The 15307-nt window shown below is 31.9% G+C and overlaps 1 long non-coding RNA gene across 1 annotated transcript in view; it reads left to right on the top strand.

Moving 5' to 3' along the window:
* Positions 1-15307, top strand: part of LOC141489878 (uncharacterized) — a 50832-nt gene extending 35525 nt beyond the window's left edge. The window contains exon 3 of the long non-coding RNA XR_012469017.1: positions 15132-15307. This is a non-coding gene — a long non-coding RNA (uncharacterized LOC141489878). The remainder of the gene's footprint in view (positions 1-15131) is intronic.

Here is a 15307-nt window from a genome sequence, read left to right as displayed (position 1 = left end):
CATAAAGGGAGATACCATAGTTAAATTAATAGATAAAGAAATACTCTGTCAGATCTATGGAAAAGGCAAAATTTATGATCAAACAAGAAATAGAGGACATAATAAATTGCAAAATGGATGATTTTGACTATATTAAATTACAAATGTTTTGCACTAATAAAACCAATGCTGCCAAGGTTAGAAGGAAATAGAAAGCTGGTAAATAGTTATCACAGATAAAGGTTCTGATCAAGTCTCTCTAAAATATATAGAAAATTGCATCAAATTTATAAAGTTACAAGTCATTCTTTAATTATAAATGGTTATAGGATAGGAACAAACAGTTTTCAAATGAAGAAATTAAAGCTATATATAATTATATGAAAAAATGCTACAAATCATTACTGATTAGAGAAATACAAATTAAAACAACTATGAGATACCACTTCAACCTTTTAGATTTGCCCAGATGAGAAAAAGGAAAGATGATTAATATTGGAGAGGTTGTGGGAGGATTGGGACATTAAGGCATAACTGGTAGAGTTGAGAATGGATCCAACCTTTCTGTAGAGCAATATGGAACTATGCCCAAAGAGCAATAAATTGTTCATACCCTTTGACTCAGCAATACCAATATTAGGCATATATCTAGAAGAAATGATAAAAATAGGAAAAATCCCATATGTTCCAAAAAGTTCCTAGCAATCCTAGCAAATATGGAAATTGAGCAGATACCCATCTATTGGGGAATAGATGAACAAATTATTGTATATGAATGTTATGGCATATTATTTTTCTACAAGAGACCACAAACTCTAGAGTAGCATGGAATGAATTAGAGGATATGATGCTGAGTGAAGGGAACAGAACCAAAAGAACATTGTACACATTAACAATAATATTGTCAATTGATAAACTTTGATGGATGCAGTTTGTCTCAGCAGTTCAGAGAGCTAAGACAATCCTGGGAGACCTGTTATAGATAATGCTATTTACATCCAAAGGAAGATAAATAAAACAAAACAAAAACCTACAGAATCTGAATGAACACTTCATTCATGTTCTTAAAATTTCTCTTATGTTTTTCCTATCTCATTATCTTCTTTCTTTTCCTGTAGACCTAATTCCTCATACAGAAAATGATTAATCTGTAAATGTGTTAAACACAAATGTATGTACAATGCTCACCAGACTGTTCACTGCTAAGGGGAGAGGGGTGGGAAGAGAGGGAATTTTATAACTTATAAATATACATATACATGTGGAAGAATGGTGAAAACTTCCATCTCATGCATTGGAAAAATAAAATAAAATATTAATTGGGAAAAAACCCAAAGGACAAAGGACAAAAAAAATTTACTTTAGGGTATTTTCCATTGTAATGCATACTTCTCCTTATCTACTCATTGACCTGGGTTTTTCTCCTGGTTGTCTGTGTAGATTGTCTTATGAGCGTTCCTTTTCTTTCTTTTTAACCTTGCAGTGCTTTTTTACATCATTTCGGCAGGTCTTATTACTTGAAGTGATGGGGAAAACTGGTCTTATTTACAATTTCTCTCTCAGTCATCTTTTACATTCAAGTGACATGTGATTAATAAAAGAGAAAAAAACAAGACAAATTATACCAGGGAGAACTTCAGTGGTATGATTTACAGGTGTTTTTGTTTGTTTGTTTGTTTATTTTTAGTCAGAATTTCTAATTTCTTCTCTATAAAGCAATCCCCAGTCAGGAAATTTATACCAGTGAAGACTGAGGAATAATCCTCAATTTAAAAAGTGTTGCCTAGGCACCTGAAAAGTGAAGTGATTTATCCAGTGTCACAGGGTCGGTTTATATTATGGTAGTACTTAAAACTTGATTTTCCTTACTCTATTTTTTGAACTATTCTTTCTTTCTAATAAAAATGGTATTAATCATTTGTTATATGATTACTTTAAATATTTTGCTATATTCATAATACATTTTAATTAGCCAACGAACTGTATCTAAGATACAAATGAAGTTTTGAAAAGTGAAAAAAATAATTCCTACTAGTGAATTTTTTGTCAATTAAGCAAATAAAATGGGGGTAACTAGGTGGTGCAGTAGATAGAGCACCAGCCCTGGAATCAGGAGGACCTGAGTTCAAATCCAGCATCAGAACTTAATAATTACCTAGCTGTGTGACCTTTGGCAGGTCACTTAACCCCACTGACTTGCAAAAAACCAAAACCAAAATAAAAAAAAAACACTCCAAAAATAAAAATGGTTACTCAACTGAGTTCACCATTAAAACAAGCACACACACCCCCACACACACACACTCACAAACATAACCCAAAGAAGCCTGAGTTCATTTTAACTTGATCCTTTTGTATCATTGCAACCTGAAAAGCTTCAGTCTCTTCTTTGTCCACTTTAGCAGTAGGGGTGAAATGAAACACTTGTAGTAGCACATTTTAGGATGGTCTGAGTTATACAATTATACATTATACAATAACAGTCATAAAAAATAATTCATCCAATAAATCACTTTCACAGAAAGTCCCAATCAAATAATCAATTAATATATACAATGGTGTGTAAGGCACTGTTATACATGCAATTCACAAAACATAATACTGTCAAGGTAAAGGATTATTTAAGGGCAGCATAGAGTTTCAAAGTGCTTTATTTGGGAAAGAAAACACATTCAGTTAGGGATTATCAGAATATGCTATAAGAACAAGATAGTACTTAGACTGAGTCTTCAATGAAGAAAAGCATAGAGTAGAGAAAAGACAAAGAGAATATAGAAAGAAATAAAACTGGATTCCTGTCTTCAAAGCAGTTCAGTTGAGTAAGGGAGATAGAGCATTTATACAATGAAAATAGGGAATAGAATATAACAAATGAATGAAAAGCACAAAGTAATGCTTTGATCAGCTCTCTCTGGGGATGACCTTATAAAGGAAGTGGCATTTAAGTTGGACCTTGAAGAATGGGATAGACAGATGAGGCTGAACAATTTATGAGTAATATATTTTTGAAAGAATAAAGTTTTCAAAACAAACAAAACTTCATGGCCATTGAGCATAAAGCAGATAGTTATTTACAAAACTGGAGTTCTTTCTGCCCTTTTCTGCAGAATTCATTACAAGTCCAAAACCAAATTACTCACTCAAATATCCAAATGCCAAGTTCTGCAGTAAATGCTATCATCAAATTCATCTTTAGCCATTTGGCTTCAGTAACACTGGCATAAAAATGCAGATGACATGTGAAAATAAGATGCCAACTTTTTGAATATTCTTTAGAGCAATGGTATAAAACTGAAATATAAATAGGAGCTATTAAACCATACATAATAGTACCTGAAGGCCACATATTAACTTAATTTTAAAAAATTTTAAATAAATTTAAGAATGCTTGTTTTATTTATTTTTATTTATTTTATTAAATATTTCCTAATAACATTTTAATCTGGTTCTGCTTCACTTGGTATTATTATGAGATGCATGTTTGACAGCTCTGCTTTAGATAATTGAACATCATGATGCTGAATGGGCACTTAATACTTTCCAGCCATCTTTATGTTGTGCTGCCTTCTGAGGATCTTTCACTTTATTTCATCTTCTTTCCTCATGTATGCTTTCTGCTAGTTCTGGGATGAGTAAATAAATAATCATCATTACTAGTCCTTGAAAAACCAACAATGAAATGTTCTCTATAATAAGTCTAAACATCATATGACTTCCCAGATAAAAATATAGTGCTCTGGTCATCATTTCTCTATGTGTATGCTTTTTTTTCCCTTGTTAAATTTTAAGCTCCATGAGGTTAGGGACATTTTACCTTTTTTTGATTTTTGTATCCACAGTTGTTAGCATAGTTCTGGGCACATAGCAAACAAATATTTGGTGTTTTTTTCCATTTATTCACTTTTACAAGCAATAGACAAGATCTAATGCCTAGTTAGAATATCCTTAAGAAAATTAGCTCTTTTAGGGAGGGGATATAAGCTGCATTTACCATTGTTCTTTGTAAATCCATGGTTTCCTGGATGTGAGAAGTCTATTCATTGGTGCATATAATAAATAATGCACACCTTCTCATCTCATGTCATTATCTTTCAGAAATAAATAATTCACAGAGTACATGTGAGGCCCTCTTCTATTAGTTTTTAGTTTTGTTTAGTTTTGCTTTAATGCCTCTGTTACTAAGAGCTTAGATACTTCATCCTTTGTCAGTGATTTTTGCTAGTTGACAAACCCAATGTTTTGCATATTATTTTGATTTATTCATTGTTAGTGATGAACTGTAGTTAAATTATTTCCTTTTCCTTCTAATCAATCAATTACCAAAGTAAAATTATGAACTACATGGTTAAGATGACAGAGAGAAGTCAGAAAGTTTCCTGAGTTTTCCTGTTTCCCTTGGAAACAACATTAAATTAAGCCTCTAAACAGATTGTGGAGGAACAGAAGTCAAAAAAGACAGAATGAAATACTTTTTCAGCTTAGGATAACTTAGAAGGGCTTCAGTAAAGATTTATCTCAGTTCAATAAAAGGGGAGCATGGCCCATCATAATGTCCCAGCAAGCCAGCGGGAGGGAGTCTCTTAACCACAGCACAGTTCGGGGTGGGGGGTGTCCTTTTGTCCCAGTTCAGTAGTTCAATGGCACAGAAGGCTTTCAGCTACAGTGCAGAAGGAACTTGTAACTTCTGAAGTTCAGGCACAATTAGGCCAGACATTCCAGGGCAGTTGGCAAGTCTCTCTCTCTCTCTCTCACACACACACACACACACACACACACACAACACATACTTGAGGCCCCCGTGTAGAAAGTCAAGGACAAGTACCCTGGTCTCCAGGATAAGCAGCTTGGGGCAGTGCCTCTTGGGTCCTGGGAACAAACCTCAAATTTATAATTCAAGAAATCGACTGAAAATGAGTAAGGAAAACAGCCATGATGATAGAAAGTTACTGATAGCAGTGAAGATCAAAATTAAGAAGAGGACATGCAAAACTTCAAAGGGGAATGTGAACTTGTTTCAAAAATCTTCTTGAAAGAGCTCAAAAAAGTATTATAAAAATCAAATTAAAAAGATAAGAGAAAAATTGGGCAGAAAAAATGAGTTATACAAGAGAATTATGAAAAGGAGTCAACAGTTTAGAAAAGGAAGGCCAAAAATTGTCTAAAGAAAACTATGCCTTAAAAAAATAGAATTGGTCAAATGCAAAAAAAAGTCCTCCGAAGAAATCAACTCCTTCAAGAATAGAATTGGCCAAATAGAAAAGGAGATACAAAAACCTAACTGAAGAAAATGATTCCTTTAAAATTAGACTTGAGCAAGTGGAAGATAATGATTCCATGAAACATTAGGATTCAAAGAATAAAGAATGAAAAATAGAAGAAAATGTAAAATACTTCATTGGAAAGACTACTGAATTGTAAAAATAGATCCAGGACAGATAATGTAAGAATTACTTGATTACCCAAAATTCACGATTCAAAAACAAAGAGTCTGGCTAGCATCTTTCAAGAAATTATCAAGGAAAATTGTTCTGATATTCTAGACCAGAGTGTAAAATAGCTATTTAAAGAATTTACTCATTACTTCCTGAAAAAAGCAATATCAAAATGAAAACTTCAAGGAATATTGTAGCCTAATTCCAGAATTATCATGTCAAGGAGAAACTATTGCAAGTAACCAGAAAAAAAAAATTCAGATATCAAGGAACCACAATTGTGATTACAGAGGACTTAGCTTCTACATTAAAGGATCAAAGGGTTTAATATATGCTATTCTGGAAGGCAAAGGAGCATGGATTACAACTAAGAATCAGAAAAAGTGAGCATAATCTTTCAGGGAAAAAGATGAACATACAAAGGAACAGGGAACTATTGAATTTTCCTGATATAATGACCAGAGCTGAACAGAAAATTTAATCTTCAAATATAGGAGCCAAGAGAAGCATAAAAAAGTAAACTGGATAGAAAAACATATGTTATTCAATAAAACTAAATTGTTCACATTTGTACATTGAAAGATGATACTTGTAACTCAAGTCTATATATGTATAATTGTAACATGTATCTGTATATATGTAGTAACTATAACTATGCTATTAGATGAAGACTAAATAGAAAGGGGGATAGGTATAAATTGGCTTTGAAGTGATAATATTTAAAAAATAAGGGGGGGGGTGAAAAAAGAAGTATACAGAAGTGGAGGAAAAGGGGATGCAGAATAGGGTAAATCATATGACATGAAGAGAAGCAAAATACTTTAAAGTAGAGGAAATTGAAGAAGCCATTAATGAAGTCCCTAGGAAAATATCTCCAGGGTCAGATGGATCCACAAGTGAATTCTACCAAAATTTAAAAAAACAATTAACTCCAATCCTATAAAAACTATTTGAAAAAAATGGGTATAGAAGGAATTCTGCCAAATTGCCTTTATTATATAAATAAGGTGTAAATACCTAAATCAGGAAAGTTTAAAACAGAGAAAGAAAATTATAGACCAATTTCCCTAATGACTATTGATGTCAAATTTTTAAATAAATTATTATCAATAAGATTATAGTAATAGATCACTATTTTTTATTTAAAGTGATGCAGGGTTGCTTCAATATTAGAAAAATGAGCATACTTGACCATATTAATAATAAAATTAAGAGAAATCTTGTGATTATCTCAATAGATGCTAAAAAAGCTTTTTACAAAAGATAGCATCCAAGTCTATTGTAAACAATAAAGAGCATAGGAATAAATGAAGTATTGCTTAAAAGGATAAGCATTATCTATCTAAAAACATTGACAAATATTATATACTATGGGGCCAATTAAGTTAGAATTTCAATAAGATCAGGAATGAAACAAAGGTGTCCATTATTACCTCTGCTGTTCAATTTTGTATTAGAAATATTAGCTTTAGCAATAAGAGAAGAAAAAGAAACTGAAGGAACTAGAAGAGACAATGAGGAAAGGAAACTATAACACTTTTCAGATGATATGATGGTTTACTTAGAGATCTTAAATAGTCATTTAAAAAACTATTTGAAACAATTAGCAACTTTAGGAAAATTGAAGGCTATAAAAGAAATCCTCATAAATCATAAACATTTCTCTCTATATATATTAAACTACTAAAATTATTTTATAAAACTTGAAAAAATAAAATTAATCTGGGAATTAGTTAAAAATATAAATAAAATTTATTATTATCAAATTAAAAAATAAAATAAAACTGAATTCATTAAAAATCTATTTGGTAATGTCTAAAAAAATAGAGTGGTGGATCAATGGAATAGGTTAGATACAGAAGGCAAGGTAATAAACAACTATAGTTCTTTATTCTTTGATAAACCCAAAGACTCCAGCTTTTGGAACAAGAATTCACAAAAACTTCTGGTAAAAATCAGAAAATGGTATGGTAGAAATATGACATAGAACAATATGTCAAACTCTATATTAAGCTAAGTTTTTAAAGGGTATATGGTTTGGATTTGAAGGGTGATACCATAAGTCAATTAGGAGAGCAAGGAATAGTTTGCCTATCAGATCTATGGAGAAGGGAAGAATTTATGATAAAAAAATCAAAAGTTAGAGAACATTATGGAATGTAAGATGGAAAATTTTGGTTACAATAAATTGAAAATGTTTTGCACAAGCATAACAAATGCAAGCAAGATTAGAAGGAAAGCAGAAAGCTGGAAAACAATTTTAACAGCCAAGGTTTCTGATAAAAACCTTATTTCTTAAACATAGAGGATTGAGTTAAATTTATAAGAAAAAGTCATTTCCCAATTAATAAAGTCAAGTCAAAGGTAGTTTTCAGATGAAGAAATTAAAGCTATCCAAAGCCATATAAAAATATTATAAATCACTATTGATTAGGAAAATTCAAATTAAAACAACTTTGAGATACCACTTTATACTCATCAGATTGACTAATATAATAGAAAAGAAAAAAATAAATAAATGTGGAAGGAATGTGGGAAAATTGTGACACTAATTCATTCTTTGTGGAATTGTGAACTCATCTAACCATTCTGGAGGGCAATTTAGAACAAAGTCCAAAGGGAAATAGAACTGTACTTACTCTTTGATCTTTCAATACCACCAGCAGGTCTGTATCCCAAAGAGATCATAACTACATGTGCAAAAATATTTATAGCAGCTCTTTTTGTAGTGGTAAAGAATTGGAAACTGAGGAGATGCCCATCAAGTGGGGAATGACATACCAAACTGTGATGTGTGAATATGATGGAATAATATTTTCCTGTAAGAAATCATGAGGGGCAGCTAGGTGGCATAGTGGATAAAGCACCGGCCTTGGAGTCAGGAGTACCTGGGTTCAAATCCGGTCTCAGACACTTAATAATTACCTAGCTGTGTGGCCTTGGGCAAGCCACTTAACCCCATTTGCCTTGGGAAAAAAAAAAACAAAAACAAAAACAAAACAAAAAAAAAGAAAGAAATCATGAAAAAAGTAGGTTTCAGAAAAACCTGGAAAAACTTACATGAACTAACATGAATGAAATGAGCAGAACCAGTAGATTGTTTCACACAGTAACAGCAACATTTTGTCATGATAAACTGTTTTAGATTTAATTCTTATCAACAATATAGTGATCAAAGACAATTCTATGAGACTGTTGATGGATAATGCCATCCATATCCATAGGAAGCTAATTGCAGCTCATAGCATAATATTTTCACTTACCTTATTTCTCATTGTTTTTACCTTTTGTTCTGATTCTTCTTTCACACCATGGCTAATATGGAAATATGTGTAACATGATTATTCACGTTGTAGCCTATATCTTCTTGCTTTCACCCTCTTGGGGAAGGTGAAAATCTTGGAACTCAAAAAAATTACAAAATGAATGAAAACTATATATGTAATTGAAAAAATAATTTACTTTTTCAAGTTCCAAGAAACTTTGCATGTTATCTGACAACAGGCATTTGTTTTGCTTTTTTATGTGAACATGATAAATCTACTAGAAAGCAGAAATCTTCTTGTTTACAATGGAATTGTATAGTTAAATCACAGGATTAATTCTAATGGTATTGACGTACTCCTTGTAGTAGCAAGTTATCATTATTGAAAACCAATTTCTCCAATTTCAGTTATCTATACTATTTTTGTACTATCAGATAGATCACTTACTTAGAAATGATCATTCATCTTTTCAAGTTTTCCCCTATCTGAACATAAAATTGAGTTCTAAATAATTATTTCTCTGAAGAAGTAATGCAAACACCTCACAGAGTGGTTTCATCTGTCAAATAACAAAACCAGTTCTGTCTGACACAACTCAGGAAAGATTATGTAAGTCTATGCAAAGCATCATATTGTGTTCTGATGAACAGTGAAAGAGATTCTTTTGCCATTTTTTGGATCACAGCCATAGACATATTATGGGATTTGTAGCCCCATGTGCTAATGCTGACAAGGCAACAGGGTCTTGGAACTGGGTAGTGCTCAGCAGGGAACAGCTGCTTGTGAGTAATTGTAAGAGTCTTTCCATGTATTTGTTATTCTATGGGCAGCTGCTCTTTGTGATCACATAGTAGCCATATTTTCCCCCTTCTGTTACAGAATAGCCAGAGGACTGAGAGTGTTTCTTAGAAATTGTCTACAGGTGAAAAAAATTGAAGTCCTGATTGGCTAAAGGACTTGACCAAAGTTACTTAGGGGGAAAAATAGTAATGGGGGGAGGGGTTTGACTCTAAATCAGTCAAAATGATTTATTAAGCACTTTGCTATACATGCATATATATATATATATATACACACATATATATATATATACATATATGGGACACTGATAAGCTATGGTAATTCAAAGATTAAAAATGAAATTGTTCCTGCCATCAAGCTTGTATTCTCTCAAAGGGAGCAATATATATATATATATATATATATATACATATATATATATATATATATATCCAATACTCCTTCTACTATATAACATCGCCTGATAATTCAATTTACTATAGGTGTCTTAGTGTCCTCTCTTTTGAGAATAAATACTTAAAAGAAAGTCAAATTGGAGAGTTGGTCTCTCTAAAAGTGTGCATATCTCAGGGGGTGCACAAGAGATGCATTCAAGTTCATGAAGAGAATATCTGAACTAAGAAGAGTAGTACAGATGTCCAATACTGGTAGATACTGTCTACCTCTGCTCTTCTCCTCACTGCCAGGACCTAGCGAATCCTGTGTTAGCTAATCAACCATGGACATTCTTCCCTAGGAAGATGGGTGTCATTCAGGTAATAATTCTCATCCTGGATCCCACCCTCCTTAAAAGGCGGTCATTTTAAGACTGCATCCTTACCTGAGAAAGAATGGAATGTACACACTGTATGCCAGCTAAGAGTAGGAGCACTTCATGGCTGAATCTTGGGTCAAAATATCCTTCTATAGGACCTCACCTACTTCTTTAAGATGTAGATTTCTTATTGTCAGCTGGAACATTTTTCTTCATTTCACCTTAGAGAAATAAGTGAAACTCATGCTGGGTCTATGAGAAACTTTTAGAAAAACTAAGGAAAAATTGGCACATCTGTCCACAGTTTAAGTGGGAGCAAGCAGCAGCAGAAGCAGCAACAGAGAATAATCCCGACTGTGATTATAAATAGTTTTGGGGCTCAAATAAACAATGACAGAACCTTCAGGTTTATAATTCAGCTCCCAAGATTCTTTCTGTCCTCCTCCCAGCTAAAGCCTCAAGCAATTGAACTTTTTAGAATCTAATGAAAAAGGCCATCCATTTACCATCAGGAAATGACCTCTCCAGATAAGCTGCCTTGCTAGGATCATTTTTCTCTACCTGAAATGTTACCCTCTTGAACTAGTACTTGAACTCAAAATCCATACCTTTCTTCTGACATCAAGGAAGATAGAAATTCACTAGCAAAATTTCAACAAGTTTTGTATTTAGTTGTGTTTGACTTTCATGCCCCAATTGAGATTTTCTTGGTTATAATACTGGACTTTTTTTTAAAACCATTTTCTTCTGCAGCACACTTTATAGATGGGGAAATTGAGGCAAACAGGGTTAAGTTATTTGCTCAGGGTTACACAACTAAAGTATTCAAACTTGAATTTGAACTCTAGACTTGATGCTCTGTCTACCTCACCATCTACTTTTGCAACATTAATGGATGAGATTTTAAAAGTAGTATCTTAGGTTAGCAAGCAGATAGCAATGAATTTCCCCAATTTGAATCTGCATGACTTTTGATCTGTCATATATGACAGTCATTAAAAGCAAGTATTAAAATAAACTTAAAACCTGATCTTCAATGTCATAAATCAAAGTATTGAAGTTTTTTAAAAAAGAAGCAGTCTCATTCTCACTGAAAATGTTAATTTTTGAATGAGATTAAAGGTTTGTACATTAATAAATGAAATAATTTTCATTTAAAATTTTTGTCATTTTTATCTTATCTATTAAAATTTCTACATTTTAGAAATTCATAATGTACATTAATACATTAGTCCAATAGTATGTGAACATAACTTTTAAGCAATTGTGCATCATTCAAAGTGGAAAATGTTTTCTTGATAGGCCTACATGATTAAAATGTTTGAAGGCCATTGATACAGAGGATTTATAATTTTGACTCTTTATGTCTTCCACAAGTAAACAGATACTACATCAAGCAATCTAGTCTCAGTTGAAAGAAACAGATCCTAGCAAGAAACAAGAAAAATAGAATAAAAGAAATACTATTGGGGCAGTTAAGTGGCACACTGGATAGAGCATCAGCCTTGGAGAGTCAAGAGGACTTGAGTTCAAATCCAGAACTAGACACTTAATAATTACCTAGCTATATGACCTTGGGCAAGCCATTTAACCCCATTGCCTTGCCAAAAGAAAAGAAATACTACTTTGGGGGTGTTTTTTGGTATTCAAAAACTGACATGACTTAGTTTTAGAATGTTGAATAGGATATTGAATCTTTCTGATTCAAAAAGAAGTTGATGTCACATTATTCAGAAGAAAGAGAACAAATTGTTAAGTGACAAAACATTTAATACTTCTTCCTCTGTCCTTTAAAAAAAATTCTCTTTCTATGTTTTTCCTTCCTTGGAGCATTTGTACCTGCCATTCTTAGCTCAGTTTCCCTTGCATTTATGCTTATGAAAAAAAAAGAAAATTACAAAATAGAAGAGTCATATTTAGATATTTGGATGAAAGATTAAAATCCCCAATGCAGAAGGATATTGACAGTTCTGACAGATCCTGCTCTGACTTTAACAGTAGAAGATGGTTGCATGGAAATAACACTCAAAAATCACTCTTTTTGTTACAAAAATAATGAGGGGATGAATTGAAAGGCTTTTAGAACCTAAACAAGTATCATGAACTATTATTTTGAAGTTTTAGACCTGACATTTTGTCTATTAATTTTCATTCTAAAAAATTCAAAATAAGTTCCACTGAAACTTGCATCAGAGTTTTCTCATTTAAATTGAATAAATGTTATGATACCTTTGCTTTGTAGATTATTTTAAAAATCGTTAACATATCCTCTCAAAGTCTACTTAGTTCTGAGTCTGGACTTTTAAGTCTTATTTTGTTTAATAAATAATTTATTTCTCCCATAACACTATACTGGGTTTCATTCTCTTCAACCTCTTAAAGTTCAGTCACTAGTTGAAAATTGGTTCATGTATAGTCTTCTATCCAATTTTTACATACTGAAGTACTTTAATGCTGCATGAAATAGAGTGTGAACCAGAAGTGAATATGTGCATACATCCCCAAAACAATAAATAAATTCAGTGATATAGCAGTCAAACTGGTTATTTGGCATGGACTAAATGGTTAGTTACTATTCTTCCCTTCCCCAAAGAATTTTCAAAACTTGAGTAGATAGCCTATTGAAGAAGATTTAGTTCTCAAAAAGTTAGAGATTTGATAAAATATGGATACTTTATGATTATAGTGCAACTTATTTCCCATAACTATAAATAACTTTTTAATAAAATTTACCTTTTCATGAATTCTATTTATTTTCTCCACATGAAAGTCTATCTGGTGCCCATCTCTCATTAATATTCATTGGAATTATTTAGTACTTTAATTTATTTTTCCTTTTTTATTTCTTTCCTCTCCAAGCATATTGTTATATTTGGAGAACCTAAGATCCATTAATTTCAAGTCTTCCATACTCTATATCTCATTTCAAAACATCTACATAGTCCTTTTATAAGATTGGGCCCAAGAACATGACTTCTGAAATCATTTCCTGGTTATTTGTGATTGTAATGTGGGTATTTGTATATTTATGCTTTATATGCAGAAAGAGTAAACAAGTGAGCCAGTTTGAATTTATTATAGGGACAGTAGAATATATTGCAACTAAAAGAAAGGAACATAGAGCTTGAAAAGTTAAGACTTTGCAAAATTTTGAAGGTCATCTTCATTAGATAATTTATAATTTTCTAATAAATAAGGTTTATAGTATGATTGTTGATAGAGTTCATTCAAACATAATTTTTTAAGAAAAGATTTTCTCAATGTATGTGCAAATTCATTGTTGAACGTTCTTCCATTTCATATATATAAGAATTTAGATAAAAATATTAGAGACCTATTTGTGTAAGGCAGTATGTGTGTCTCTGGGAATCAACAGACAAATGGAAAATGAAATTATAGTAAAAACAATTTTTTATAAAAAAATAGGAAGAGTGACTAACAAAATTCTTTCAATAATTCTGTCATTCCCTGAAAACAAATCATATGTAGATTTAACAAAGACTATCATGTAGCACCATAATTCAATTCTGTTCAATTCAATTTAACAGCCATTATTAAGGATTATACAAACCCATTTAGTCCATATTTCTTGTATCTACCTTGCACTGTCTCTCACTCCCTACCTGGAATCAACTCTTTCCCCAGTCCTAGGAAGTACTAATCCTCTGTCCCTGGACTCAACTTATTGTTGAAAGCAAATTCACCTAACCATATGAACACATTAGTATGGGGGGATGATATTCTACTTAGAGGGGAGGGGATTCTGTTTTTTTTAGATTATTATAAGCAGATCAACCAATGCTGAAATCATAATAAGAAAAGGATAAACTATAGGAAAGAAACCCTCCAAAAAGGTTACATCACAGTGAATATTTTTATTAATTTATTTGAATGAAAGCAAATCAAAATGAGGTCAGAAACTAGAAGTCCAAAAAAGAAAGAAGCTAAAATGTAAATATTTTAGAACATATTATAGAGAAATTCTTCATTGTACTAGGGACTTTGAAAGGAAAACATTAAATCTGGAATGCAAAAATATAAATTTGAAGGAAGCTAGTGAGAAAAAAGACAACTTTGAAGGAATATATAAATTGCATAGAAGATAACACAACTTTTCTGAACACAGAGAGATAACTGTACTGTGTAGGTCTTCAAGAATAAAAGAGGTATATGTTTAAAAATATATGAATTTGAAAAGAGAAAATAATTCAAGAAACTTCTTAGAATTTTTGAAAACAGATAGCAAATTGTGAATTGCTAGAATCAATAAATTGCCATATTAGAAAATGTCCCATGCTTAAAACTCACTGGAATGTAATGGTAAGTTTTAGAATTTCAACAACAAATAACAAATTTTATAAATAGTCAATGGAAAAGCCTCCAGCTATGAAGAAAAACAAATTAGGATCATATTAATTTTCATCTACAAAAAATAAGAGAAGGGTCAGAAGGCAATCACAAAATCATTCATTATGAAGAAACTACATATACAACACCAGTCATAGAGTCAAGAAATTTGAATCTTGTTTAATATACTAGCCAATTGACTCTGGGCAAGTCATGTAATTTCTTTGATCTGTGTGTGTGTGTGTGTGTGTGTGTATTTGAGTGTAAGCATACATTTATGTATATACATGTATATATATTTATAATATCTATGTCTGTCATCTGTCTTCCCCATGTTTGATAACACTTTAATAAAAACTTTCTTCAACATACTGATCTTCTTGATGACTAAATAGAATAATAGAAAGGGCAAAAATAATATTGAATTTCTCATTAATCCAAATGCTTTGTAAGTCATTCATTCATCAGGACTTATTTATAATTTGTTTAGAATTTCTACTCGGTTTTAACTGAATATGACTATATTCAAGTCTCTTTCTTCTCCTTTCCCAGATAATGCTTTTGATCTAGTTTTATGGTTACCTGTATGCAGGGATTTCATGTCTGGATATTGCTGTAGCATTATTTTGTGTCCATTCAAGCAAGATGTTTGAGCCTCAATTCTACCTCCCTGCTCCTTGCCCATCCCTGGTGTCTTATGACAATCGAGGAAAATGGAAAGAATTCAA

The sequence above is a fragment of the Macrotis lagotis genome, chromosome 5 (genome assembly GCF_037893015.1).
Source record: "Macrotis lagotis isolate mMagLag1 chromosome 5, bilby.v1.9.chrom.fasta, whole genome shotgun sequence".
Classification (NCBI taxonomy): domain Eukaryota; kingdom Metazoa; phylum Chordata; class Mammalia; order Peramelemorphia; family Peramelidae; genus Macrotis; species Macrotis lagotis.
This window is presented reverse-complemented; position numbering and strand designations above follow the sequence as displayed.